This window comes from Zingiber officinale, chromosome 6B, assembly GCF_018446385.1.
Source record: "Zingiber officinale cultivar Zhangliang chromosome 6B, Zo_v1.1, whole genome shotgun sequence".
NCBI classification, from domain to species: Eukaryota; Viridiplantae; Streptophyta; class Magnoliopsida; order Zingiberales; family Zingiberaceae; genus Zingiber; species Zingiber officinale.
In genome coordinates this window covers 13,098,427-13,125,004 of record NC_055996.1, presented here as the reverse complement: position 1 = coordinate 13,125,004, position 26,578 = coordinate 13,098,427, and the positions used below count along the sequence as shown (strand labels likewise).

The 26,578-nt window shown below is 35.7% G+C and overlaps 1 pseudogene; it reads right to left on the bottom strand.

Moving 5' to 3' along the window:
• Positions 1 to 371: 371 nt before the first annotated feature.
• Positions 372 to 26,578, bottom strand: part of LOC121992023 — a 28,924-nt pseudogene continuing 2,717 nt past the window's right edge.

The window sequence follows — 26,578 nt, the reverse complement described above, 5'->3', positions numbered from 1 at the left end:
AAAAATAAACAAATGTGTGTGGCTCATCTTAAGTTAGATTAAACCCTAACTGACAGGATAATATCTCTGAAAAAATTTGAAGACTTGTGAATATTTTTCTCAATATGATGATTTGAGATGAGCAAAGAGTACAAAAAAGAAGGTTCCAGTAGTTGAGATGGTGTATGCCTTTCAGATTATTCTCTGGCAAAAGATGAAAAAGAAAACAAATAATGGCACTGCTCTATAGATGAATGAATGAATGTTTTGGAAACTAAATGGAGCAAATAGTAGAAAAGATAATTGGCCGAGTATACAGACCCACACTAGAGTATACATTTTACTGAACTGGCCAAACTAAGGCGTTAGTAGAAATACATTCAAGGCGAAGATGAAAAAACAACTTTATCATGCAGATTTCTTCAATGAGAAAATACAGAATCACAGTGCACAGAAAGACCTTAAACAATGGCTCAAGAAGGCATTTGGATGGCTACTTGGTACTAAATTTTGCACGCCAAAGCCCCACACAGACCAATAGTTTTTCTATCGCTATCTTTTTCTATTACTCAGGAAAAACTCAAAATTATCCAGTCATGAATGCAGCCTCACCTCAAAATGATTGACAAGGCCCAACCAAAAAAAACCTCAATTATTTCCGTGACTACATATAGACAGACAAGGTATAATGACCGATAGGAGCCAATTTGTACAACCAAATAAATGAAATTTGACCCTTTCCTTCAAGTATCAAGATGCTGTACACTATTTACTATTTGGGGTAAACAAAAAGGAGCTGGAAAAACTGTAATTCTGATGGGAAGTCATTTAGCTACCATAGCAAATGTCTCTCTCTATGTGGACCTGTGGTTGTTTCTTTCATTAGAATTTGGAGCTGCAATAGAAGGGATTGACTGGGAAGGTGGAGCAGTAAGTGCATATGTAAATCTTGATGATGAACTTTCAATGAGCCCAGCAACACCAGCAGCAGCGAACTGGGCATTTGAAGGAAGGAAAAGATCGTGCTTTTGATTTTTATAAGCACTCCATACCTGACGAAGCAGAAATTAATGTTGATAGCTGATAAATAAGTTTCCAGAAAATCTTATAAAACTGATTTTCATAATAAAAGTAACACGAAGCAATTCAAGCAATCTCTCCTAGACAAGATCTCATTTGCCACTACCTTGTAAAGCTGTAACACTTTTAGTTTCTGCTATTTAGTTGACTTAATTTTCCTGTAGGGTTCAGATGTTATCAGCTAAAATCCAGAAGCCACATGTTATACAAACACAAAACAGAAATAAGCCATATGTTTGAATCATTTCTAGGAGACTAGTGGTATTTAAACTAGGCAAAAGAAAGCAGTGCTGTAACAGGAGAAACAAATGATACACTTCCAGCATAGTGAGCTAGAATTTTCTTTGGCAAATATATTCCAGCATAAAAGATTATTTACAAGTTTTTGGTGAAAAGAAGTTTTGTCAGGATGAGCCTATTTCAGAGCTCTCAAAAAGAAAACTGGATAAACTACTTAATATCAGTGTTCTCTAGATGATCTTGTCTTGTAGAAGTAGCATGACGATTCCAATTGGGTATAGGTTTTTGTTGGTTTTAACACCCTCTCCACGGAGTTCACAGCTGATGACTGAAGGAAATATGCCTAGTATTCCATTGCTTTGTCTCAAGTGCTGTGCAACTAAATTACATTGCTTTACCCTGTGTAAAATCAATCATTCCTTGTAAGTAATTGATGCGATTGTGAAGGACATGGACATGGTTAGAACTTCTCCATATTTGTCCACAATGTGATCAAACTCACACCTTTGATCTTTGCTAGATTACATAATGAGTTACTGGTTAACAGGTTTATGGTTAATTTTTCTGTTGTTGGGGTCTTCTCTTGATCTCCTCTGCTGTCGCCTGCAGCAGAGAAGAAAACTAGCAGTGGTGAGTCAATGGCAAGTGACTGCCGATGGTGAGCAACAATGAGGGATAAAGTGTTTGAGGTATGCATCGCATATGCTTCCCAGTTTCGTGACAGTTTTTTCTCAAAATAGAAAATTTCAGCTGTGACACCCCAGCATCACACAAAATTCCAATCCTATTCCTTGCTTTATGTGAGGATGTATCGTCGTTGAATAACAGATTAAAGATATTTAAACACTCACACAATCTTCCACACATATAGAGGGTGAATAGTGCCAAATCAAGGCACCAAGTCAAAGAGAACAAGCAAGGTCAGACACCATCTCTGCTAGGGTGAAAAAAACATAAGAAGTCAACAAAACAAGGCAAAATGTATGGGGGAGGGCCTTGTGGCTTCTTGCAGACCTCAACAATATACTATATATGATACTTTTTTCATGAAATGGGTTTTCATGATGCCACACTGCCTCTTTGATCACCACATCTTCCTCTCCTTTCCTAGTCATGTAAAATGGCATCAACTTGTACCAACATTAATTGCATTGCACAAGATTGAAACCATCACATTCCCACGAACTATAGAAACTGCCTTGTTCATCTTGCAACCATCAATACTGTGTGTAGCTATAGCTTTCCGTGATTTGATAGCAATGGATGGAAAAATAAATTAACACCTGAAAGTTTCCATCTTAATCTTATAGATTTATGTTTCACAAGCATCTTCCTTCTGGACCTTGTCAAAATATTGGCTTTGTATCCTTCGTCCACAAGTATTCAAGCAAAACTGCCAATCTGTAAGGTTGGAAAATAGTGGCAGCTTCAAATAACTTCTAGAGTCAATTTTTTTTAATATGTTTACATCTTGGAAGTATCTATGAACTTTGGAATACCTTTCAAAGATCACTCATTGATATACTGCCAAGTGCCAACTGTCAATGTCGAATATGTATCTAGGTACTTCTAATACATATTCTAGGCTTTCAAACAGCTATTCAACCATTGAGATGCTGTCTACTCACACCAAGTGACCAATACATACAACTTTTTTCAAATTTTGAATGACGTGTCTACCAATCTAGAATAGGAGAATACATATTCTTTTCTTTGCCTGCTAATGTGCTTCAATACATGAAGGAACAGAAATCATGCAGCTTTGGACAAAAAAAAGCATCTCCTTCTGACCAATGTAACAGAAGTTTTGATTGAAGGTTATTACACAACACCGTTGATAAAACTATTGATCAAGCTCCAACTCAGGATCAGTCTCTTCCCTCTACTAATTTTAAATATTCTAGTAGTTCAAAATTTGTTGAAAATATTTGGTGATAAAACCTACAGTAATCCCTTTTAGCAGGCATCAGAAAACGGAACTGATGCCTTTGTTGACATAGAAGGGTCTTAAATTCACACATGGATATTGGATGATTTGCAGTTGTTGAAACATGCCAGCACCTAATTAAGATCCTTAACCACAAGACCATCACCATGGTATATCAACTCAAGCATCCACGACTGGTTCATTTTGCCTTATATACAACTGAGAGATTACAATTGCATTCCTAAATCTCATAATACGCTGGTATTGAAAGAATGAGAAACTTGGTACACGGTGTTGAAAGAATGAGAAATTTTGTTGTACCGTGGGAAATGAGAGTGAAGAATATTACTATAAACATTTTGATATGGAGGGCTCTTCATCTACCTCATCCATACACCCATATTGGCTACCCAACATTTGGATATATTCACTCCAAGTGGACACTTAACACACTTGGATATATTCACTCCAAGTGGACACTTAACATTTCTATCAATCACTTGTAAAAAATTCTAAAAATAGCCATGTCAGACATTCAATTACATACCCATGTCAATACTCGTACCAGAGTCCAAGTAACACAGACTATATATATATATATAGAGAGAGAGAGAGAGAGAGAGAGAGTTATCCTGGTAGCCCTACGGGACATTACGATAGTGTAGAATGTTGTATAAAAAAAGAGTAAATGGTAAAGTGAAATATTGACAAATAGATAAGTGAACTTACATCAGAACCATCTAAGATTTCTCGAATTCTAGAGCAATGGGCACCTTCAGTGGCAAAAGCATGCAAAACCTGGATCAAATCACACAAATCAAAGTATCAAATTTCAATTAGAGATCAGTTCTCTTGTATCGCTAAAATATTTGTTATTAAGACTTGGAATCTACAGAAGCAAGTGGCATGTGAAATCGGTGTACAACTTATATTGTTCCCCTGATATATAAATAGAACCATGAAATGATTTGAGTAAAATTGGCTAGTATTAAAGCGTGAGAATGTTCTGTCTACATTCTTTGCCAATAACAACATCCCAGTATATTTGTTTTTTCTGTTCAAACGCTTGTTGAAGTTTTGAACATTTGAACTTCCACCAGTGGAAGCTGATACAAAATATAAGCAGGATCTGATGACTCTCAACGATCCTTAGTTAAAAGATTATAGGGGCAAAGTCAAACCTAAGTAGTTATAGTGGTTTCAGCTGCATCCAAAATTATTATAAGGTCAAAAATGTGTAACTTCCAGAGCATTTGATTGCCTTGTAACTGGTTATGTATGCAATCAGCAACCATAAGCAAATGGCATATGAAGTTAAGCTGTCTGATTTTCTGCAAATGCCATTGCGATTTTGTAAAACAATTTTTTAAATAACACAACTGTAAGTCCATTATAATTGTTTTAGATGCATGATATAATTTTTGCAATACTAGAACAACGACAACCAAGCCTTTATCCACTGTGTGGAGTCGGCTATATGGACAATACAAATCAATATATATTTTTGGAATGTACTTTAATTATTTTAGTTTAATATTAGAAAAATTAAACACACTTTTTATTCAAAATTTGTATTAGATACTATATCTTTCTTGTATTTTAATTACAACCAAATTAGGATGTAGGATATATATATACATTTTTTCTATTTATTTTTTATGATACTTTATCCTTAAGATATTTTTAGATTAGTTGCAGATTGCAAATAGAATCTGCTACCATTTTGAATGGCAGATCCATTTGTAGATAACAGGGCAGAAATAGGCCATTTGATGCACAGATGCTATATGCAGGCAACCAAATGGCCCCTTCCTGCAGAGGAACACTCAGATATCAACAAAATGACACAGGGCTTTCAGCAAGCAAACCTCTACTACAAGTACTCGAGCAACTGAAGCATCAGTTTCACTCCACTTCATTTCTGCACTCAATCCATGTCGTCCACCAGCTCTCCAATCAAGAAGGCCAAGAAGTATCTCAACAAGACCAATCCTACAGCATACATGCATAAATAGATTATTAGATAACATTATTTAAAAAAAAAAAAAAAGACAGCATATTAAAGGTACATCACATAATAGTAATTCATATCGGCATCTTCCATCCTATGTTCAGATAACAGATAATGTCATTTGAGCAGGTTCCTGAACAATCTGATAAACAAAGTAATCAAGCAAACAAATGGATGAGTTTGTCCAGTTATTTGTTGAAAATATTGTCTGGCCTCTAGTAGTGAGCCTTCATTATGTAACATTTGTGAAAATCAAATGCCATTATCATAACACAAGCCATGTTTTTCCCAACTGTTTGGGATCTTAATGTGAAAAACAAATGTGCAACGAAAAAAACACTAGAATCAAACTGAAGGATTATAATTTTAATTTAAAAACATTCTTTTGACTTATATAACAGTATAGAAAATATGAAATGTACTAGTAAGATTACTTAATATTGTAGTTTTACAATTCCTTGGCTTTTGAATGTCTGTCTTGGCACACAATTTGGCATTATATGCATTATCTGTATAAGATTACATCTGTAACATTGTCTAAGGAAGATATTATTGGAGTTGGTGGTATTTCAAAAGGCTATATCGACAATTACTAAAAGAAACAATTATATAACTCCAGTGTGCAGCCAAAAGAAAGACCAATCAGCTAGTTTTTCATCGCATTTAGATGAAAAAAATATTCCAGAAGTAAACCTGACAAAGTTTATACAGAGTAACCCAATTGAAATGCATTCACTGATTTATTAGTCCTCATTTCTATATCATGGAAGAAAGCTTGCTCTAGCTGAATCATCTTGGTTGATGTTAATGCAACCCTTACAGAAAGAAGAGGAAAATGTAACTAATTTTGCTGAAACTTACTTCAGTGCCTGTGCGACTAGTGAATCTCGAGCACGATTTCCAGCAACAACGACACGCTTTAATGTTTCCAAAGCTACTAAACCACAGTTTTGCCATCCAATTGCTTTCATGAGCAAAGGCACAACCTTAAAGAAAAAAAGGATTAAAAAATCAATAAACAAACAGCAGAAATGCACTATATACCTATTAGGAAAGTTGCAATTCTGCAAAAAAAAAGGTTTAAAATAAAATGTAAAAGAAACCTTAAGTATTGCAAAAAGCAAGAAATCTTGTGAAAAAACTAATTTTTTTCATGAGTATATTCCAACTGGAAATGTCTCTCACTAATCATGTAGAAACAAAGAATATTTAGTTGTTTAAACCAACAGGTTTCACTGATTGACCGCGCTTCTCAACATTTGCCAAACAATCAGCTATACATACTAACAAAGAAAAGAATAAAAATGGGAGTGCTAAATGTCTACCAGATCTTAATGAATATCTTTCCTCAGTTAAAGGAGGGGTTTTAATATATCAAAGATGACAACGTGTTGTAAATATACAGTAGTGATCCAAGAACGTTGTAGGAAGTAGGAACTATGCCTATCTAGATACAAGGCCTAACAAAAAGTGTGTATATATTGCAAATAAAATTTTGATATTTCATAAACTTTGTGAAATAGTTATCCCAGAAGGCTAGAATTACAAATTAAAAAATGGAAATTTAAGGGAATATAAAGCACAATAAAATAGATAACAACTATCAACCATAATAAATAATGTGTTTCATGTTAGTTAGTTAGTTCATCAATGCTTATGAGCAGCCTAGCTATTAGCATGCATTTACATTCTGTACCTGAGGGGTCCCAACACTAGTAGTTGCCATAGCTTCTGCACAAGTTGTACTAGTTGCCAACTGGTGCAGTATCCATAAACAACCATGACGTATATTTTCTTGAAGAGTCCGACCACTGGAGTCTGTTTGTCTATCTGTTTCTTCATAACCATCATTGCTATTATTCAACTCTATAGGTGCCATCTTTTTTCGGCTTCCTTCATGCTCCATAGCAGCAACTAATTTCGGAACGTATCCAAGATAACCGACATGGTCTGCAAGGGCAGGGTGTACGCGTAGTAATGAGAGGATTGCATCAGACAGTGTTGTAGGAAGTTTACGATCAACAGATCTTGGGTCATAATGGAAGGCAGCAATTGAGGAAATATACTGATCCAATAGTCCTTCCAGGAATCTCTTTGGGTTTCTCAAAGGAAACTTAGGATCTTTCAAGAATATATTTACATAAATACCACCAACCTGCATCCACGTAAAACATAATTATAACTGGAAACCAATAGAATACACGAACTTTATGGTTACCTGAGGTTCTCTGATGGCCTGTTGGCCTGATGCCTGCTCAGGAACATCCCAATCGTCAAGGCAGCCTTTCATTTGATCCTGGTAGAGATCTGATGCCATAGTTGACAATTGTGCAGAAAGAGAAGCCGCCATACCTGGTGTCCACACAAGCTCAGGTGTTTCTGTTGTTTGTTCAAGAGCCGAAATTATTGCTTCACCAGGTCCATCCCTGATACATGATACTAAGCCATCTGGTAGAAACCTTGCTAGTGTTATAGCTACTCTAGGGCCATGCATTGGCTGTCCAACAAGCTTGCTCAACAAGGATGCAGCCGCGGCTCTTTGCTGGAAAGGAATTTCTTCTGGAAAAAATGAAACTACCATCAGAAATATACAAAGTTATTGCAACATAAATTTGCACATCTGAGGATTCCAAGACCTACCATGCAAATAACAGATAAAGACTGATGCTCTGCAAGAAATCTAGATTGATGAAAAGTTCAGGTAAAATGTCTCAAGAGACATGGCAACTCTTGCACCATAAATAGCCAAGTATCAAGCGTGGGTGTATATGATTATCTCTCCAATGTTATCCAAAAAACAGTGCTCATAGAGCATTTCCTCTATATTGAGATATTTGTGGATGATGAAAAATAAAAATGAAATACTCTTACATCACAAAAAGCATTATTGGACTGACAATAATAGTACATTTTAGCCCTAATACTGGGACTCTTCATTTAGCCTCTCCATCCCATGTCTGACGCCCACGGCGTGAGTTGACATTTAATAGTTGAGACGTCTTAAAATTTTTAAAGATGGATGTGTCAGACACTTATATTTTAGCAGACACTTAGATCCACACGCATGTCAAATACTCATACTTGACCCTGAGTAACATAGCATTTTAGCAGACAGATTTATTTCAGAAGTAACAGTATCTTTATCCACCTTCTTATAGTCGTATAACATTTTCATGTCATCTCCTAGACAAAATATTTCAAATTTAAAAGGATAATATGTAAAAATAGCACAAATGGTGGTCAGAAAATGAGGGTGTCTATGAGGAAGAATGTGAAAGGAAGCATGCACTAATCCAGAAAAACTTTCCACCTGAGTGTCACTACATCAATTCTTAGATTTCACATGTTTTGCATCACACCAATAATTGTACTTTGAATTCATGCAATGCTAGTGGCAAGTATAATCAAGATTAGTGTCATTTAAAAAAAAAAAAAAAAAAAAGGGCAGCCCGGTGCACGAAGCTCCCACCATGCGGGGTCCCGGGGAAGGATCCATTGTACGCAGCCTTATCCTGTTTTTTGCAAGAGGTTGTTTCCAGGATTCGAACCCGTGACCTTTTGGTCACATGGCAACAACTTTACCGTTACGCCAAGGCTCCCCTTCAATCAAGATTAGTGTCATTTAGAAAAAAAAAATGTTCTCAGTAATACAAGGATGATTGTGATTCCCGCTGATAAGAAAAAGAGAAAAAATAGATGAATGTCATGTAGAAAAAAAATGTTCTCAGTAATAAAAATGTAGGGTGGTGGTGGTGAGGAGAGATGGGGATAGGATCTTACCACGCTTTGGCAAGATAAGTTCAAGAATGTACACAACTCCACCATACTTTGCTACAGCCCAGGCAAGCTCAGGAGTGCTTGCCAAAGAATAGAGGACAGCAAGAGCCCCTACCCTGCAAGCAGGACTTTTGTGGAGTAGCTGTAATAAAAGAATTGCATTAGCCCTTTCTGCAACCATAGCTTCCAGGCAAGGAGCATGAGTTGTTAAAAGCAGAAGCACTGTAAGACATATTTGAGGAATATTGCTTTTAAGTGGAATATCAACAGTGACGCATTCAAACAGAGGTGCAAGCTTTTCTTTGGTAGAAAACATGGAAGCCAAACCAGGTTTGCTTGTCAGTAAATTCTGCAGCAAGAAGAAAATGGTAACTAATATTATATCGAATAGCTCAAATGCTTCAACATGTCACTTGGTGTACCCATACCTGAAGAGACGTCAACCCAGTTTGAAGGTTCATTATTACTTCAGGTTTCCCTCTCCTTTCATCAATGTTCAATGCATCTGCTTTACCTTCATTGGCTATCATATTCATTGTATCATTTTGATGCTCAGATGGCTCAGGAGATGAAGAATTATTATCTACTTTACAATCAGCAGGTACATCTGATTCCTTGAGATTATGCACCAGTTCTGATATAAATTTCAGAAGAGAAACAGAAAAAGGCTCCGGTTCACCTATATCATAGTCCGGTTGATTATTGTAGATCCTCAAGTAAACATTGCCAACATGGAGCTCATTTGATAGAGCTTCATAAGTGAAAGATTGTGTTTCTGACAAATCATATGAACCATCAGGGCCTTGATTAGCCCGCTGTTCATCCACAAACTTGAGCAATTCAGCTCGAGTGGAAGAGTTCCAAATAATCTGCAAGAGGTGTTGTATATATTTATTAACCATAAAACATACCGACAGTTATGAAACTCAAAGGAAATAAATGATAACAAATAGCAATGGCAAATAGCATGTGTTTTATATGATGGCAGGAGAACTAAGAGCAGTTATAATACCAATAAAAAAATCTGACTCAAAATAAATCACCAAATAAACTTAACTAATTCAGAGGTCTGAAACATATTTTTTTCCTTTAATCTAGTTAATTATGAAGATAGCATAAAAGCAATTCTTCTGACATTCCTAAACAAGTCGATTTGGCATTACCTAGTTGAATGAGTGAATGGTATCAGTTAAATCTCTACATTTATTATTTTATGATTGATTTACTGAAAATATATGGATGGTAGTTTGCTGTGGTTTTGTTTAACGTTATGGAAGAAAAGGGAATTATTTCTAATAGGGTGCTCTACGTAGCCTCCTTCTACCCTTCTCTCGCGCGCGTAGTTTAAAAATATTGTAGAACCTCAACTTTTACAGATGTATTCAACTTTAGGCACTCTTAAAATTGACAAATGAAGTGGTGATTTCCTCTAACTACACCTTTTCTCAGATGAAATGACAATCAATCTACCCTTCTAACTATCAATGTGTGCGCGCGTAGTTCGAAAATATTGTAGAACCTCAACTTTTATAGATGTATTCTACTTTAGGCTCTCTTAAAATTGACAAATGAAGTGGTGATTTCCTCTAACTACACCTTTTCTAAGATGAAATCACAATCAATCTTTGTTTTATCCTCTCATAAAACACTAAGTTCCAAGTTACGCGCATAGGAGCAGAATTGGTGAAATAAAGCTTCATTGGTTTTGTAGGTGCATACAATGACTCCATCGTCAATTGTTTAACCAGATAAGTTCACATGTTATTAAGGTCATGCCTCTATACTCTGAACTTTGCACACGATCTAGCAACAACAATTTATTTCTTGCTCTTCTAAGAAATTGGATTACCTCCCCAAAAAAACAAAATATCCAGATGTAGAGATAACCTCAATCACGAAACAAAATAGCTTTCTGGATTCTTAGGGTTGTTATGCATTAGTCATGATGTGGGTTCTTTTAAAATTGGTTGATCACAATAACAATGAGATGTTGCGTCTGGTGAATCTGAGATAGTTTACTCACCAAACATTCAATATTTCCTCGGATCAGTTAGTGGCTCCCTGTCCTAATGCTAATCTAACAGTAGAATCTATGACCTTTCTATTAGTGTAGTCCCCAGCATGCCAAGCAAACTAGTGGCTCCCTGTCCTGAACCATTCATTTAGACACAATCTACCCAGTCAAACTATTGCCTCAAGCTAATCGAAGGAAGCAAAAATTATGACAATTGATAAGCCCCAACTATTTGATTTTAGCTAGACAGACTTCATCCATCCATTTAACTCAATAATGAGGCAAAAATAACACATGTTGCTGTAATAACCTTGAATCAATCCAAACAATTTCTTTTATGGGATCATTTGAACATGAGAAGCTATAGAAATTAAATATTTAAATTTAAGTAGAACTAAAACTGAAGATATGAAAAGACATTATATAATAATTAAGTTGATGGAAAGTAAATCTTTATAAGTGCTTCAAATGATTGATTATATTGTCTTATGTTGGGCAATGATAAAACCAAACGTACAAAGAAGTCAGTATAGCAGAGGAAAGGATATTGAAAAGGTAGTCACTATATATATATTTATACATATTATACATACAGAGATGTGATATGCTGGGCGCCTACCATGCATGCCCAGCATATGCGACAGGGGGGCACCCCCACGTGGGCCCCACTGCCCCCCTCTGTCGCATGCTGGGTGCTCACAGGAGGTGCCCAGCATATCACATCTCTATACATACATTATATATATGTATATATAACTTAAAGGTGTAACTTACAATGTATGGACATGTTTGAAGATGCATACATTATATAGTTAACCAAGCTGAACCAATTAGAATCAAAGATGTGAGGGATGAAGAAATAGCAAATATTGCTTAGTGAAACTATATTAGAAAATATGGGCATTATAAGATCCATGTGGTTGATTCCAAATAGTTAGAACCCAACACTTATTATTGTTCTCTGAATGTATCCTCTATTGAAACTAAATTACTTGCAAATAGTAATGTTATTTATTTTACTTTTCTAACAAGTAAACAATCCATCTATGCTACACTACAGTTTGTTGTATATGTAATTTTTCTGACTACCCAACACTTTGATGCATCATTTGGGTCTAAATAATCTTCCATATAAAGTAAGAACATGTTTGATGTACCTCATGTGCACCATGTATATTTTTTTTTAGAGCTTAGGGTTCATAATTTAGGTTATAGTATTTAAGCTAAAGAAATTTTTAAAAAAAATTACACATGATGCTCACAAGGTGAGCACCATAAGGTAAGTAGGCTAACAACCCTCTCTCTCTCTCTCTCTCTCTCTCTATATATATATATATATGTATATATATAAAGCAAGCTTTAATCTAGAAAAAGATGTCCTACTTGAAACATTTTGTATTATAAAAATATTTAGACCTACTGGGCTTTTCTGTAGATGGAAAAAAGAAAGAAAAGAAAAAGGAATGAGACACTCTGCTGAAAGGAGCAAAAGGAGACCTGAACTTAAACATCCTATGTGAGATTAAAGTTTGAGCAGAGGTCAATTAGACTAATGTGCAAAATGCCCTTCATTCTTGAGCAAATCAACTGTAGGCAAGATACCATGTTGATGAGGGAGAAGCATATCCAGCCTAGAATGACTTGCCCCAAAAACTGGCAACTCAGTTTGGAGGGTGTGCTCCCTTGCATAAGCACTTGAAAACTCCCTACACTATCTCATGCGGAACTAGAGTACGAGCAGAAGTCAGCTTCACTCAATACTGACAACATTATCAATGATTATTAGATTGAATACATTTTCAACAATATAAGAGAGTAAAATATTTCAAGGTAACCAATTCTTCAATAAAAAATATTGTAAAAAGTTGTGGAACCAGTTTACTAGATACTCGAACTTGTATTAGGATCACAGATTCAATTAAATTAAAGGTGCAAAGAAAGTTAGAGCGTTATGAAAATTTACCTCTGGAGTTTCCAAATTTGCGTTTAAATTTAACAGGAGATCCCTAGGTTCCTGACTTTTAAGCATGTTAGCGAGCTTAGGTGTAAGTAAACCCTTGAGTGCATTAGCAGCTAAATCATTACATGGGGTTGGCACTCCATCTTCAGAAACACCGCATAGTTTCGATAAGGCCTGACTTGCGAGTACTGCATGGATATTTTTAGCAATCTGAATACTAGAACCAACACCATGAGCCTCGTTCAAAGCATTCTCTTCTGCTGTAGAATCATACTGTAGAAGAAGTGGTAATAGATACCTGAAAAATGAAGAATTGATTCCATGAATTAAAATAAAAATCTATCGCTACCACTAAATCTTACTTCATGGGGGTGTCAATAACTCATCAACTTATTCCGAGAATGAAATTGGACAAATTTAAAATATTAACATTACTTCCACTAATTCAATGAAATGAATAGAAGGAACTTTGAATGAAATAATACCACAATAGGCCAGCAGAAAGTAAAGCATCCTGTGATCTAGATGATCCACATAAATGAGCTGAAGTCTGGAGAGCTGCATCGACAGCTGCTGAAGCAAATTCTAGTTCAGTACTGTGCACGATATCTTGTATAACACCTCCAACTTTAAGCATTTCAGCCTTTGCCATTTCAAACTGACTCACGACAGAAAAGGTGCGCATTATATTTGTAACAATGATGGCAGATGGTTCATTTGTAGGTGTTGTGGGTTGAACAACACACATGCAACGGGAAAGAAGGGTCGCTAAGAGGGGAATACCACCATCTCTGATAAGCTCTTCGCCATTTAGTGAAGATGATGCACACCTGATGTTCAGATTGAAATAATCTTAAGAGCAAAAAACAGAAGAAGATAGATGTAGATGAGAATAAAAGACACAGAGAATTAGATAAATTACGTCAGCCAAATCAGCTCAGAAGCTGCAATAAGTAGAGGGGCCCTTTCTGATGAGAGAAAATTGTTATCATCCTTATCAATGGTAACAGCGTTGAGCAACATAGGATAACCAGCGTACTTAAATGGCTCCAAGACATCACCATATCGTCTGTACAGGATACACTGCCCTTTCAACAAAAGTAACAACCTCCAAAGTTGTGGACCTTGCAATCCTTGCATGGCTGCCTACAAGCATCAAGTAAACATCTGTTACTTCTTCCTATGATAGAATAATCCAAACCACTGATTCTCAGCATTCTTGCATTGATTCCACATCTAGAATTCTAGGACAATTGCATTAGAAATCCATTCAAGTGCTTTAACCTTTTCAATTAACATAATCTAATATAAGCATACAACTACCTATATTTCATTTATAAACTCCATACTATTACAAGGACAAGATACCAATTATTAGTATCAATTTATACAGATTTCAAAAACTATGGAACATAAATTTCTCACATGAATTTTTTTTTCTTGTTAATAGAAAAATACTACATCACAAAGCCAGAGACATCAACATCTCAGTAATCTTGTTTTTGTGTATATTCCAGAACAAACACTTCCTGAAATAGACTTACTATAGCACTTCTAATATGATGGACAAGCTATAAGAAAGTATATAGACGGATCTGGTAAAACTCATGTACCTGCAACCTTTCATAAGCCTTTTGCACAGCAACGAATTTCTCCCTCCCTTCAGGGTTTTTGTCAGGATGATACTTTATTGCTAATTTTCGATATTGCCGTTTAAGCTTTTCTTCATCTATGTTTTCAATCTGACTTGATGTGCCCAAATTACCATTTGCAGTCTCTAAAGATTTTCTGTTCTTATCAATGACAATGTCATCCATGGAGATCTCTAATATTTTGCATGCCGCTTCTTCTGAAAGATCCATTGGACGTCGAGTTAATTCCTCACGCCACATAACCAGCAGTGATTGCAAAAATTCAATATGCTCAACAATGAGCCATTTGGGAAATCTAATCTCATCACACAAGTTTTTGAGGTAATAACGATGGCACCACATTTCATCTTTTAATTCTGGGTAAGTTACTGGGGGCATAGGGGCATAATCATACAAAGAATGACAATGCTGTGATAACTTCTGTGGAAAATCTCCAAGATGCTGTAAAACCTGGAAACATAGAGGAAAGGCAAAGAAAACAATGTCAAGCAAATCAAGTTATACAATAAACATGAAGTTCATATGGTTGACCTGTTGGATTAGGTTTTCTGCACGCATCTTATGTGTCCATATAATTTCTGGAGTATCAGAATCAGATATCATTGCTGCCGCAAAAGCTGCTGGTCCACTTCACTCCAGTACATATAACAAGGATTCTGGAAGAAGCCCACCCAGTACACTTCTTTTTGCTAGGGGCAACGATGAGGATACTGCCGCCTCTTCTCCACCATGAAATGCTTGGTGGATATGCGTCACAGAAAAGAGGTGTGCAATTGAATGAAGATTTGATCCAGGATAAGCTAGAGCAAAATAAAAGGCACCAGTGCTGTACAATCGAACCATTGCCTTGGGATTTCTAGTCACAATAGCCTTAAGCAAGGAAGCAGCTGCTTCAACAATGCTTGGTTCACCCATAAGAATAGCCTAAGTGATTTCAGAAAAAAATAATAATATCAGCATTTGCTCAATTGTAAATCCTTATTTGCATGTCAATGCTACCTTCAACAAAAACAAACTATCATATCTAGCCATCTGCAAACTGAACACAGAACCATGAAATAAAGGTTTTATCCATAAAAGCATGTGGAGAAAATGTGTTTCAAGTTAACTTATGCAGTCTGATATTTTAAATGGTTATGTGGGTGATGTGTATCTATATAGAAAGAGAGAAATAAGATAGATAGAACTAATATTATAACAACAATAATATACATAACAAGTCAAAAAAAAATGTGAGTGTGTGTCTACTATATAATATACTAAAATAATCAATGTAATCAAGCAATCTAACTAAAACATACCTTTAGCACGGGAAATTAAATTAATCATCTTTAGCAATTCAACATCAAGTTGTGTTTAATAGTTTATCCCAACAATTTGGGGATAGCTGCATTATTCTTGTCCCTCCATTGTCCTCTATTCAAGGCTATCTCACTAGTAATATTTAAATCAATAAAATAATTTTGTATTGTAGTTTGTCTAACACTTTAATTGGAACTTTCTCTACCTCCTACACCTTCATTCTAAGAGATTAAACTATTCTAACTATAGAATCAATCGCCTTCAAACATGTCCATACAATCACAACTAATTCGCCCTGTTTTATCTATTTACTAGAGCTTCCATGATTTACTATATCCTTTCTAATAACTCTGCACATTCTTAACATTCTCATAACTGCTATACTAAATTTTTGTAAGTGTTTTTTCTAACAACCCAACACTCCGTACATAAGTAAGGTTAGCTGTACCACAAGCAATTTGTAATTCTATAAAAGACAATTGCTATATGAATTTAAGAAACATTAAAATCATAAACACATACATATAGCGTGAAACCAACTAACCCAATCCCTAAACAAGAAAATTTCCATGTTGACCAAAGAAGCACATATAACATGCTTCTTCTCTCTCTATCTAGCAAAACTAGGTTAATTATATCAATACTAACTCAAGACATGAGTTGGTATTTCAACAAGCTAGAAATTGGTTTAGCTAGTACAAACCTTTGCAACCATGAATGACCACAACATCTTATTATAAGGCTTTTTGTAAAACAATGTATTAAATAAGGAACTAATTGCCCAAGTTTGATGGTTCGCCTTAACATCATATTTTTAAAACTTCTACATATTAAAAAGAGTCGAGCGACTATAAACTTATGTACTCCTGGAAAACTAGAGCTAGCTTCCTGAAAACTACCAGACTAAAAAGAAAATAACAAAATGATGCCCTAGAAGTGCAACTGGTAAAGAAAATTAGTTGTCAACTTAAAGTCAAGGCATCTACTAACTTGCATTTCACTTGAAGTCAGGTAATTTACCAAACTTGGATGATCTTTTGAGTGAATTGTGTAGTAAAAAATGGAACCTGAACAAGAAAAGTGTTCTTGAAATTTATTTCTCAAACAAATGAATTTTTGCTTATAGCTAGCTTATGTAGCACATTTGAGAAAACAAATATTTACATTTAAACAGTTAATAGACTCAAGTAAACATTCTTGTATAAGAAAAGTATTATAGGATATAAAAGAAGAAAATAATTAAACCACTTCTATTGATGGGGATAAACAAAGATGTCCCTTTAACTACATATGATAATCAATCACATATTTTAAATATGTATGTATTTACGCAGCTACTCTAGTTTTAAACTTCCAACACACACACACACATTTATCAGATAGGAAAACAGAAAAACTCAATGTAACTCAATCTCTAAGAACACTATACTTAAAAGGCCAAGAAATATTTGTTTTACAAACTTAAGAACAAAATGTCCTATCCTATGAAACATCTGAATATATATGATGAAACAGACATGAACGCAGATATTAATGTAGTCATTTATTCTGATGACCTACACCAATCACTTTGCATGACTTGAAGCTTTGAATAGAAACAAAAAGGGAAGAAAGATGATCCAATAATCAAGAATTTGGTCATTAAAGATTCTCAACAGTAAAAGAGTTTTGGTTAGTGTGATGATAGAAAGAAATTAAATGGAACTCTTTGGTAGGAAAAAAGCAAAGGAAAATTGTTAAGGTAAGTTGAGGTTGTAAATGACCAAACCTTTCTTCATAAATTTGTTTCCAGATTGGATTTACTCCCTCTAACCTTCATAAGCTTTTTGTCTCCATCTCTACGTAAGGTAATTAGTACTTGGTGTAAGTTATGGGAGTTGCAGGTAGCATTTCTGATTTTGTTTTATTGGGTTTTCTGACTTTGAATTTTTTTATTTAGAATTTTATTAGTTCAGTAAGGAATCAAATAAAAGTATGAATGAATAACACAGAATGCCATTAAAAGATAATGGACAAAACCAGTGTCTATGTGGTGCCTGGCTATCTAGCATTAAGAAATTACCTGAGCAATATGTGGAAGGCAACGAGGACTAGACAAAATTCGCTTCACCCTTGGTGTTGGCGTCACAATCTCTCCAGCATCATCAAGATCAGATCGTGCAGATACCATACTGTGCAATATAGCTAAAGCAGCCTCTCCCACCTGAATATAAAGAAAATTTCAGCAAACTATATATCGTCATCAAGATGAATTTATTTCCCACCATAAATTGTCTCTAAGTTGTAAAATTGCTACAGCTTGAAGATTTGTCCTTCAGACTTTTTGCTAGAAACATGCATGCCAAACTCTAAGGTATTTAAGAAACAAACAAGAACCACTTGAATATAACAATAAGTCACTTCACTACATATATGGGCTGGAATAGATAATAGGACGATCAGGATAAAATGGAAGCATTAAATGCCAATTCTAAATGGTGACAAACACAATATCCCAACATAAACAGAATTTGCATGTAATAAATATCAAGAAATAAGAGATGCAGATGCAAATAAACTACTTAGTTTGGTAAGCATCAAATAGCATATTCATCACAAATCATACATGAAAAAACCAGAAAAATTGGCATTGCCTGCAACATGTAGATGAAAATATCACAGTTCAAGGCTCACCATGCTTCTATACAGTTTCAAGATGTGTTAGTTTAAACAAGAATCTTAACCACTAATTCTCATGAGCAAAATAGAATTACTTGCCTGAATTGGAGTTAAAACAGGAACCCGAACAGCAAGTGCCCAACGCAGTTCTCGAATGTCACGCAAACGTTTCCAGTCAGCCATGCCAGAAGCCCAACACTTGGTAGTCCAATCAATATTTTTCTTGGACCAAAACCTTCTGATTGCATCTTTCTCCATTGGCCCTACTTTTGCTCCATCCTTGTCGATAAACATCCATTCCTTAAGAGGTTCCATAAAAGCAGTAGCAGCAATCAGATTGGATTGCAAAGGAATAGAAGTCCTCTCAGAAGCCTCATGAGCTGCAGTTAGGAGATCAACAGCTAAAACACAACCACCCACTAGAACACATGCTTCCACATTTGATAGATCCTTCATTAAGACCTGCAGGAAAAGCTAAAAGTTGGTCAAACATACTCAGAAAATAGCATTCAAAGAAAGGACAAATTTCACAAACATGAGAGCTAGAAGCTCAGTCCTATTAGCTTTCAAAACCTAGTATTGGAGTACAAAAACAAGCATCACAGATCATATTAATGACTACTGCATATAATGCACAACTCTAATGAAATACCAGTACAACTATCACGGGTAGCTCAAACGCATTGAGGATGATTTGAGTTGGACCATTTTTCAGAATTTTTTATGTAAGCCAATCTCCATGTATCAGTGGAGACGTCCACCAACAAGCGAGCTACTCTTTCAGTTGATTTCATTCATTGTCTCATTTCATTAAAACATAATAAAATGAGAATTAAAATCAATATTTCGTTGCTTTGCCAAGTAAAAGAAACTTGGAAAGGACAAAATGTGGCACAAATACAAAAAAAAACCCAAGAAGCTGACAATATAAGTATATAAACAGGAATTCTTAGTCCATAACAGCAAACTAGTATAGCATTGGGATATAGATAGATAACAGCATATTTGGTCCAAGGATTGCCTTCTGGTAGAATTCTTTCCAGCAGAAGGTAGTCTGATTCTATACCTATCTCTGCAATAATATTGTCACTCATTGTTATGGAAGTGATACACTTGGCCACAGTGAAGAACCACATTGCACATTGCACATTGCATATACAATAGCAGCAATGTTTTGTGTGAGGACCCATATGCAATTGGTTAACAGATGAGTCCAAATCAAATTGATTGAGTTAAATTCAACCAAACAAAAAAAGCTTGATTAAATTTGCCTCCAACCATGATACAAGGAGAGATACCGAAAAAGAATGAGGCAAGCAATGAGCAATTTAGCATGAGTATAATGGGAATATTTTTTAGTAAATTCTCTCTTAGACGAAAGCAATTTGTAATCTTTTTTAATCAACAATATATAGTTTGATATAATTGCAAGCGTTAAACACTTTAGGTACAAGTACAATGTAAATATTTTGTAAGCAAGCTCTCTCTTAAAGAAAAGCAATACTTGTAAATTGTAATAATTTTTTATTAACAATATATTGTCAAATATAGTTGCAAGCATTAAACACTTTAATTTTAACATGAGTATTTTTATAGTGATTTTGAGATTGATTGATTAGAATTTGTATGAGATAGATGTATAAGTTTATTTATGTAGCTTGCTTAAGCAAACTAAAACAAATTATATCAAATTAGGAAAATAAAAATAATGATAAAACATATGCATTGTTTAGGTTAATTAATCTTATAGAAGTAAATTTAAAAATATTTTTCTAAACATATCCTGATTATTTTATCAAAATAATTGGTAAACACATTGAATTTTGTCCCCATATATGCCTTCACCATTATTTGAAACTTTGTATTACACGAGCAGATACGGTCAAAATTTATTAGTTTGCCTAGGGGCCAATAGACAATTAGATGTCATGGTTGTTCTAACTCGATTGATCATTAGCAAACATACCCCATCATATCATGTGTTTGTTGGGCATGGTTAGACCACCTTCAAATGTTGGAATTGCTTTCATGACTTGACCAAAGACCAAGTAGCCATAGATGTGCTATTAATTCTAGGTTGTGTACTTGTTTAACAATTTTTTCAGGTTACAAAATAGCAAAAGTGATAGATGTAAATTTCACTAGTCTCGTTTTATTGACTTTCTCATTACTCATTTTAATATTTAAATGATTTTTTTCATTACTAGTGTATTGCAATCTAACTTCCTTTGAACTCTATAAACTGTTGTAGTTCCTAGTTGAGACCTCATTGAGAAATTAGTTTCTATTCTTTAATTTAAAATACACATTGGGCAGTACAACTATAGAAAATCCTATGTGGATATTCTACATAGGAGTCATCTTTCTTATATGATATGAATCTGATGTTAAGATATTTTGGAATTCAATGGGTTACTCAGTTTTGTTTATGAACTTATACTTAGAATCCTATTTGAGTTTTTTTAGTTTAGGTTCTACAGGACAGGAGCTGGTGGGTGGTGAAAGATTGTTAACATTTCTTTTCAGAAGTAGCATTTATCATGTTGTGCAACTTGCTTTCCAGGTTATGTTTGTTTTATCTGTATCTATTTGTATGAATGTCAAGCAACTAGAAAAACATATGATTTTTCTGTTTCATTCTTGCAAGAATGCAAGTGTTTCTTTGTTTATGTGCATGAGTACGCTTTCTAACCAGGTTTAAAGTTTATTTAGGCTCCGGCCTGTAGAAGGCAATCCACAGAACAATTATACTACTTTCCTGCAATAACCCAATGCTATAATAGTCTGTCCACTATTATGAACCAAATACACACTTTCCAGCTATAGCCCAATGCTATAGTAGTCTGTCCACTGTTATGAACCTATATACATACATTGTCAACTTTTATTCAGTTTTGAAGGAATATTACATAAAAACTTAAACACATTATCCTTTTCCAAAAGAAGAGAAGTAGAGCAGATAGTTAAGCTATGTAAACCTGTTCTATTATCATTCTAGTAAGGCAAACAAATATGAATGCCACACTTTTAATGGAACCTGCAATACTGATGGATCTTGGATGTCAAAGAACTTTGGTTTTTTCTTCTATAATCATATAAAGAATAAATAGATTCATAAAAACTAAGGAAGCAAATTGGTTGATGACTAAATATAGTACAGCAACAGTGTTCTCGAGTTAGTGAAACCACCTTTAAAAGTAACAGTAATCGGTGCCTCAATGCTCGATCATCTGTTCGGTCCAACAGGACAGTAATGTGAGCTGTACCATCAAAATGCCCAATGGTTTTGTAATTTTGTTCATACACAATGGACATTGCCCTTGCACAAAGCTCTCGAACAGCAGAACCTCCTCCTCCACCAAAACCATCTAATCTTCCCATATCACACCAATCATCTGATGATCCCAACTCATCAGGAATAGCACCATCAACGATAAGCCCAGTGTCTGCATCACATAAGAAACGATGGTACAATGCTCGGAAAAAGGCAACAGGGTCGCGCAAAGGAAAGTCTTGTGCTCCACAGCTGCTTCCACTTTCAAGCAGCAAACGCAGATAATACTGTCCCACACAGACTTCTTTTGATAAGCTGGGGTAGCTCACTAAAAATTCTGCATAATTCCATGAAATCTTAGGTGCATTATCCTGTCCATTATTCACTTCAAGAATAGCACCTTCAGGAAGAATATCCTCTGTTCGCTCCTTTTCAACATCCAGTTTATGAACTTCTGCTTGCAAAGCCTCACGAAGCTCTTGTCTAGTCCGTTCATTCCATATTAGATCAGCACGATTGTGATCTAGACCAAATGCTCTCCAGAATCCATACCAATTGCATAACAGCCTACCTGATCCAACAGGTGTGTTTTCTACGACTACCTGTGCTGGGGCAGCAAATTCAGGATTCATGAAACCAACAGAGTTTGCAGAATCAACCGAAATAGAAGCATTCAGATCTATTTTTTGTGTTGTAGGTACTTGATAAACATGATCAACATCAACCATCCCCGAAGCAGCATTATGCTGAACCCCATATGTGAGTTCACTGGGATGGCTTACGCCAGGGTTAGCAAATGGAGAAACCAAATACTGTCCCAAGTTTGATTCTTGGAAAGGTTTCAGATTTATTTGTGTCGCCACTGAAGCATTAGTTGAATCACCATCTTGAATATTTTGAAAAGAATGCATCCCAGGTTCCTGAGGCATAATAGCTCCTCCAAAATTAGATTTCCTCTGCTGAAATATGCGCCTTTGTCTTCTCTTCGTTAAAGGTACTTCTTCGTTTAATTGGTTCTGATCTTCAGAAGCAGCATCTATTCGTGTGTGCAAATAAGCAACAAGCCCAGGAGGAATAACTCTTGAAAGCAAATCAAGAGCGGGTTGATAAGAATCTGCCCAAAGTGCTACAAGTTGTCGACTAACATCACGGCGCTCCCTAGTAACAATAAAAAAGGCATGCAGCAAGTGCCTCAAAAGAGCACCATCTCTTAAGGCAGCATCACGCATAGATTCTGCTGCAATTGCATCCTCCTCTGCTATAGTACGCATGATGACAGCTACTGTCTCTCTCACACTTTCTGCAGGGTGCCCAAATAATGCAAACAAGCGACAACGTAAACCTGCAACCTGACGTAGCAATTCAACAAAAGTAGTGTGCTGAGTCGTTTCACCTTGTGGTTCACAAAGCATAGCTTCAAGAACTTCCACAACGGACATGGAGAACAATGGAGAAACAGATGCAGGTTTTAATCTATTTACAAGAACAGTCACAGAATTTTGATGTGCGAATAAGACAGATTTAGTATGCATATAAGTGGCATGTGTCTCTCCTTTTGAGTCGACCAATATACTGGAATCACCAGGACCACCACCTATAAGCATTGATACCAATCCAGCTGCTTCAGCTGCCACACCTTCTGAGCCATTTCTTAGTAAACCCATTATTCTTGCAACTGCAGCAGGAAACGATATAAGATGAGATGCTGCAGCTCTGGATATAAGTATCCTTCGTAAGCATGCAATGAACCCAATGATTGTAGCTGCTGCTTTGGGAGACAGAGGGGGAAGTGGAGGAGCATCCGGAGGAAGGGTTGGTGTGGCTGGAAGCATTGTGATCAATGCCATTAAGACTACCTCAGGCACTTCAAGATTAGGAGGCACTCCACTATATGCTATACAAGCGTTAAATTCCCTTATTCTGCGCCATAACCTAGCTCTTGAGCCAGGGATTGTACCTGCTTCACCAACAGCATCTTTTGCAGCTGCAGCTAAATGTTTCAAGTGCATGGATGCAGTTTCCATATCAGAAACAGGATTCCGTTGACTAAGAGGAAGCAGCCGCGTCTGAAGATTAAAACTAGCACAAGGAGGATCTATACGGTGACCAGGCATGGTCAATCTTGGCAATATAGGAACTGGACTCTGGCTCTGCATGATGAGAATCAATCAGATTATGTGGTAGAGTCTCCTTTCTTAGATTTAAAGAGCAACTAGTAAGAGATGATCAAACTAGATACATGGTGGAGAGACCAAAAAAAATAAAGCAAGCTGATAGCTTCAGAATCCTTTCACATTAGACAAAAATTAGGACTTGGGTGGAAAAATAACTCCGCAAACCTCTGATTGCAGAACATCACGCAATGCTGCCAGTAAGTTGTCACGAGAAGTGCTTGCATAGACCTAATTTAAGTAGCATATGAGAAAATTACAAAAGAAACATATATGTTTGTAAAACTACAGTTTCTAACACACACTCAAACAAGATTACTTACATGAACAGGGCATCCATCACTGAACTCAACTGCAAACATCTGTGGTTCTTCAGAAAACCGAACAAGAGAACTTACAACAGAAAGAGGACGAATAATGACAGCCTGCAAAATCCAAATTTGCTAATATTGTAATCCAGACAAATAGTTCAAACAAGGAATTCTAGGTATCGTACTAGGTATAGGGATGGTTTTAAGAAGCATTCCAGGCAGACCCATAACTATGTATGAAATAGGAGATATCCATATCCATTTGGCTATTGAAGGTGGGCTATATGCATTGCAGGTAGTCCACTATGCAGCAACTCAAACAAATGCAATTCCAGTACATCTAAACTGCATTGGATAGAACCAGACAAAATCAAATCATTATTTTGTTTGATTTGACTTTTTGTTGGCTATCTAGTATTTACATAGAATTCAACTAAGGTAGATAATTGTCATTACTCATGTTATATTATATGTAATGGCGAGCAACCATAGACCCATAGCCAAATGAAGCATTGATTGCCCTAAAAAAGATCAAATTTTCATTTTTGTGCCGAGAATAACCCTTTTGCATAAATTATCTTGTAGGGCCCTTATTCTAAGATACTCCCAATGCCCTCCCCTAACCCTTGTTCAGAATTATTTTTTAGCAAAAACTTGATTGACTGTCAAAAAAGGGAAAACAAAAAGGTAGTGCATCCTAAAATTAAATAACATCTTTTGGTACTCAAGCAAGATTAAACCAAAAGTTGGTTGAGTGCCAAAATAGAGCTAAACTGTAGTCAATCTGACCGATAAAATGTTATTTATAGTCAAATGACAGATTTCTGGTGACTGTTATAAGCATCCAACAATATTTGGCACTAAAGCTTGATATGCGATGCTAGAGGTACATTTGGTATCCTTAGTGCATGTTGTGACTATTTGTCAACCCTACTGAAATTTACACATCATTATCTAAACTTTGATTCTAGAAATCGCATCAGAGGCCCTAAATAATCATAAGATGCATCATGTTTTTCCTTTTCCTTTTTCTTTTGGGCACTTAAAAGCTTGGTTCCATAGAAGGATTGGGCTGATGATAATTTAGAAAAGGGGGTCTAGGTGGGTAATTTATGGCGAAAAAGTCTTTTCAGGCAAAAACCAAAAATAAGGGACTTTAGGGTGATTTCCCAATTGATTGAATCGACATACAAATACAATGTTAATTATGGATTTTATAAGTTGTTTTACAATATGGATTGAATATGCTCCCACACATGTGCACACATATTACATTTGTGTTATGCAGCAGGGATCTGCATAACACCTGCATACATATGTTTTTAAACTTAGCTTCCCAATTAAACAAGGAACTATTTCATTGCAGATATATAAGTTGGCCATGTCAAATAGTTCAATGCCATCTAAGTACCTCATAGTTATCTGGGCGTCTTTCAATAATTGCAAGTTTAGTGAGAATCAACTGCCGAGATACAGAATCCCCATGTTCTCCAAGGCCTCCTTTTGGTCCAATTCCAAGATTTGGACTCTCAACATTAGCTGTGCCCTTTGCAGCAGAACGCAACCTTGTTACTGACCATTCCCCATAAGGGTTGTCATTTGCTCCAACTGCCTCCTTTGCTGTAAGACAAGTATACTATTGAAAAAATTAAACTACAATGATAATGTTTATTGGACTAGAGAAAGCAACATACAGAAGCAAATCATAAAATGATTCCAATAGATTTCATTATTCATTATTGCAAGAAGAAAAAAAAGGACCTTCATCAAATTATAATGCCCAAAAACCCATCAAAGGTAAACAAAAAGTACGGAATCCTAAAATCCATGAAAGTCATTTGCTCCTCCAGAATAGTACATTTATTCAAGTAATAGAACAAAAATGAATTAGACCCGCATGGTTAATTAGAACACATATGATTCAAACAGATGAACCAGTAATTCATTTGCTAGCCATCATGATATATTGATATGTGAAGGCAATATGTGGTTGAGCCCTTACATAATGCACATTGTAGGCAGATGCATATGTAGTATATTGACAATGATGTAGAACATATGAACTCACATCTACTAAGACAAAATAGAACCCACATGGTTCCAACAGATGTACCAATAAATCATTGGCCAACAACAAATCATTGGCCAATGATCCTGACATGTGCAGGCAATATGCGGTTGAGCCCCTGCATGATGCATATTGTATGCAATATGTGGTCCAT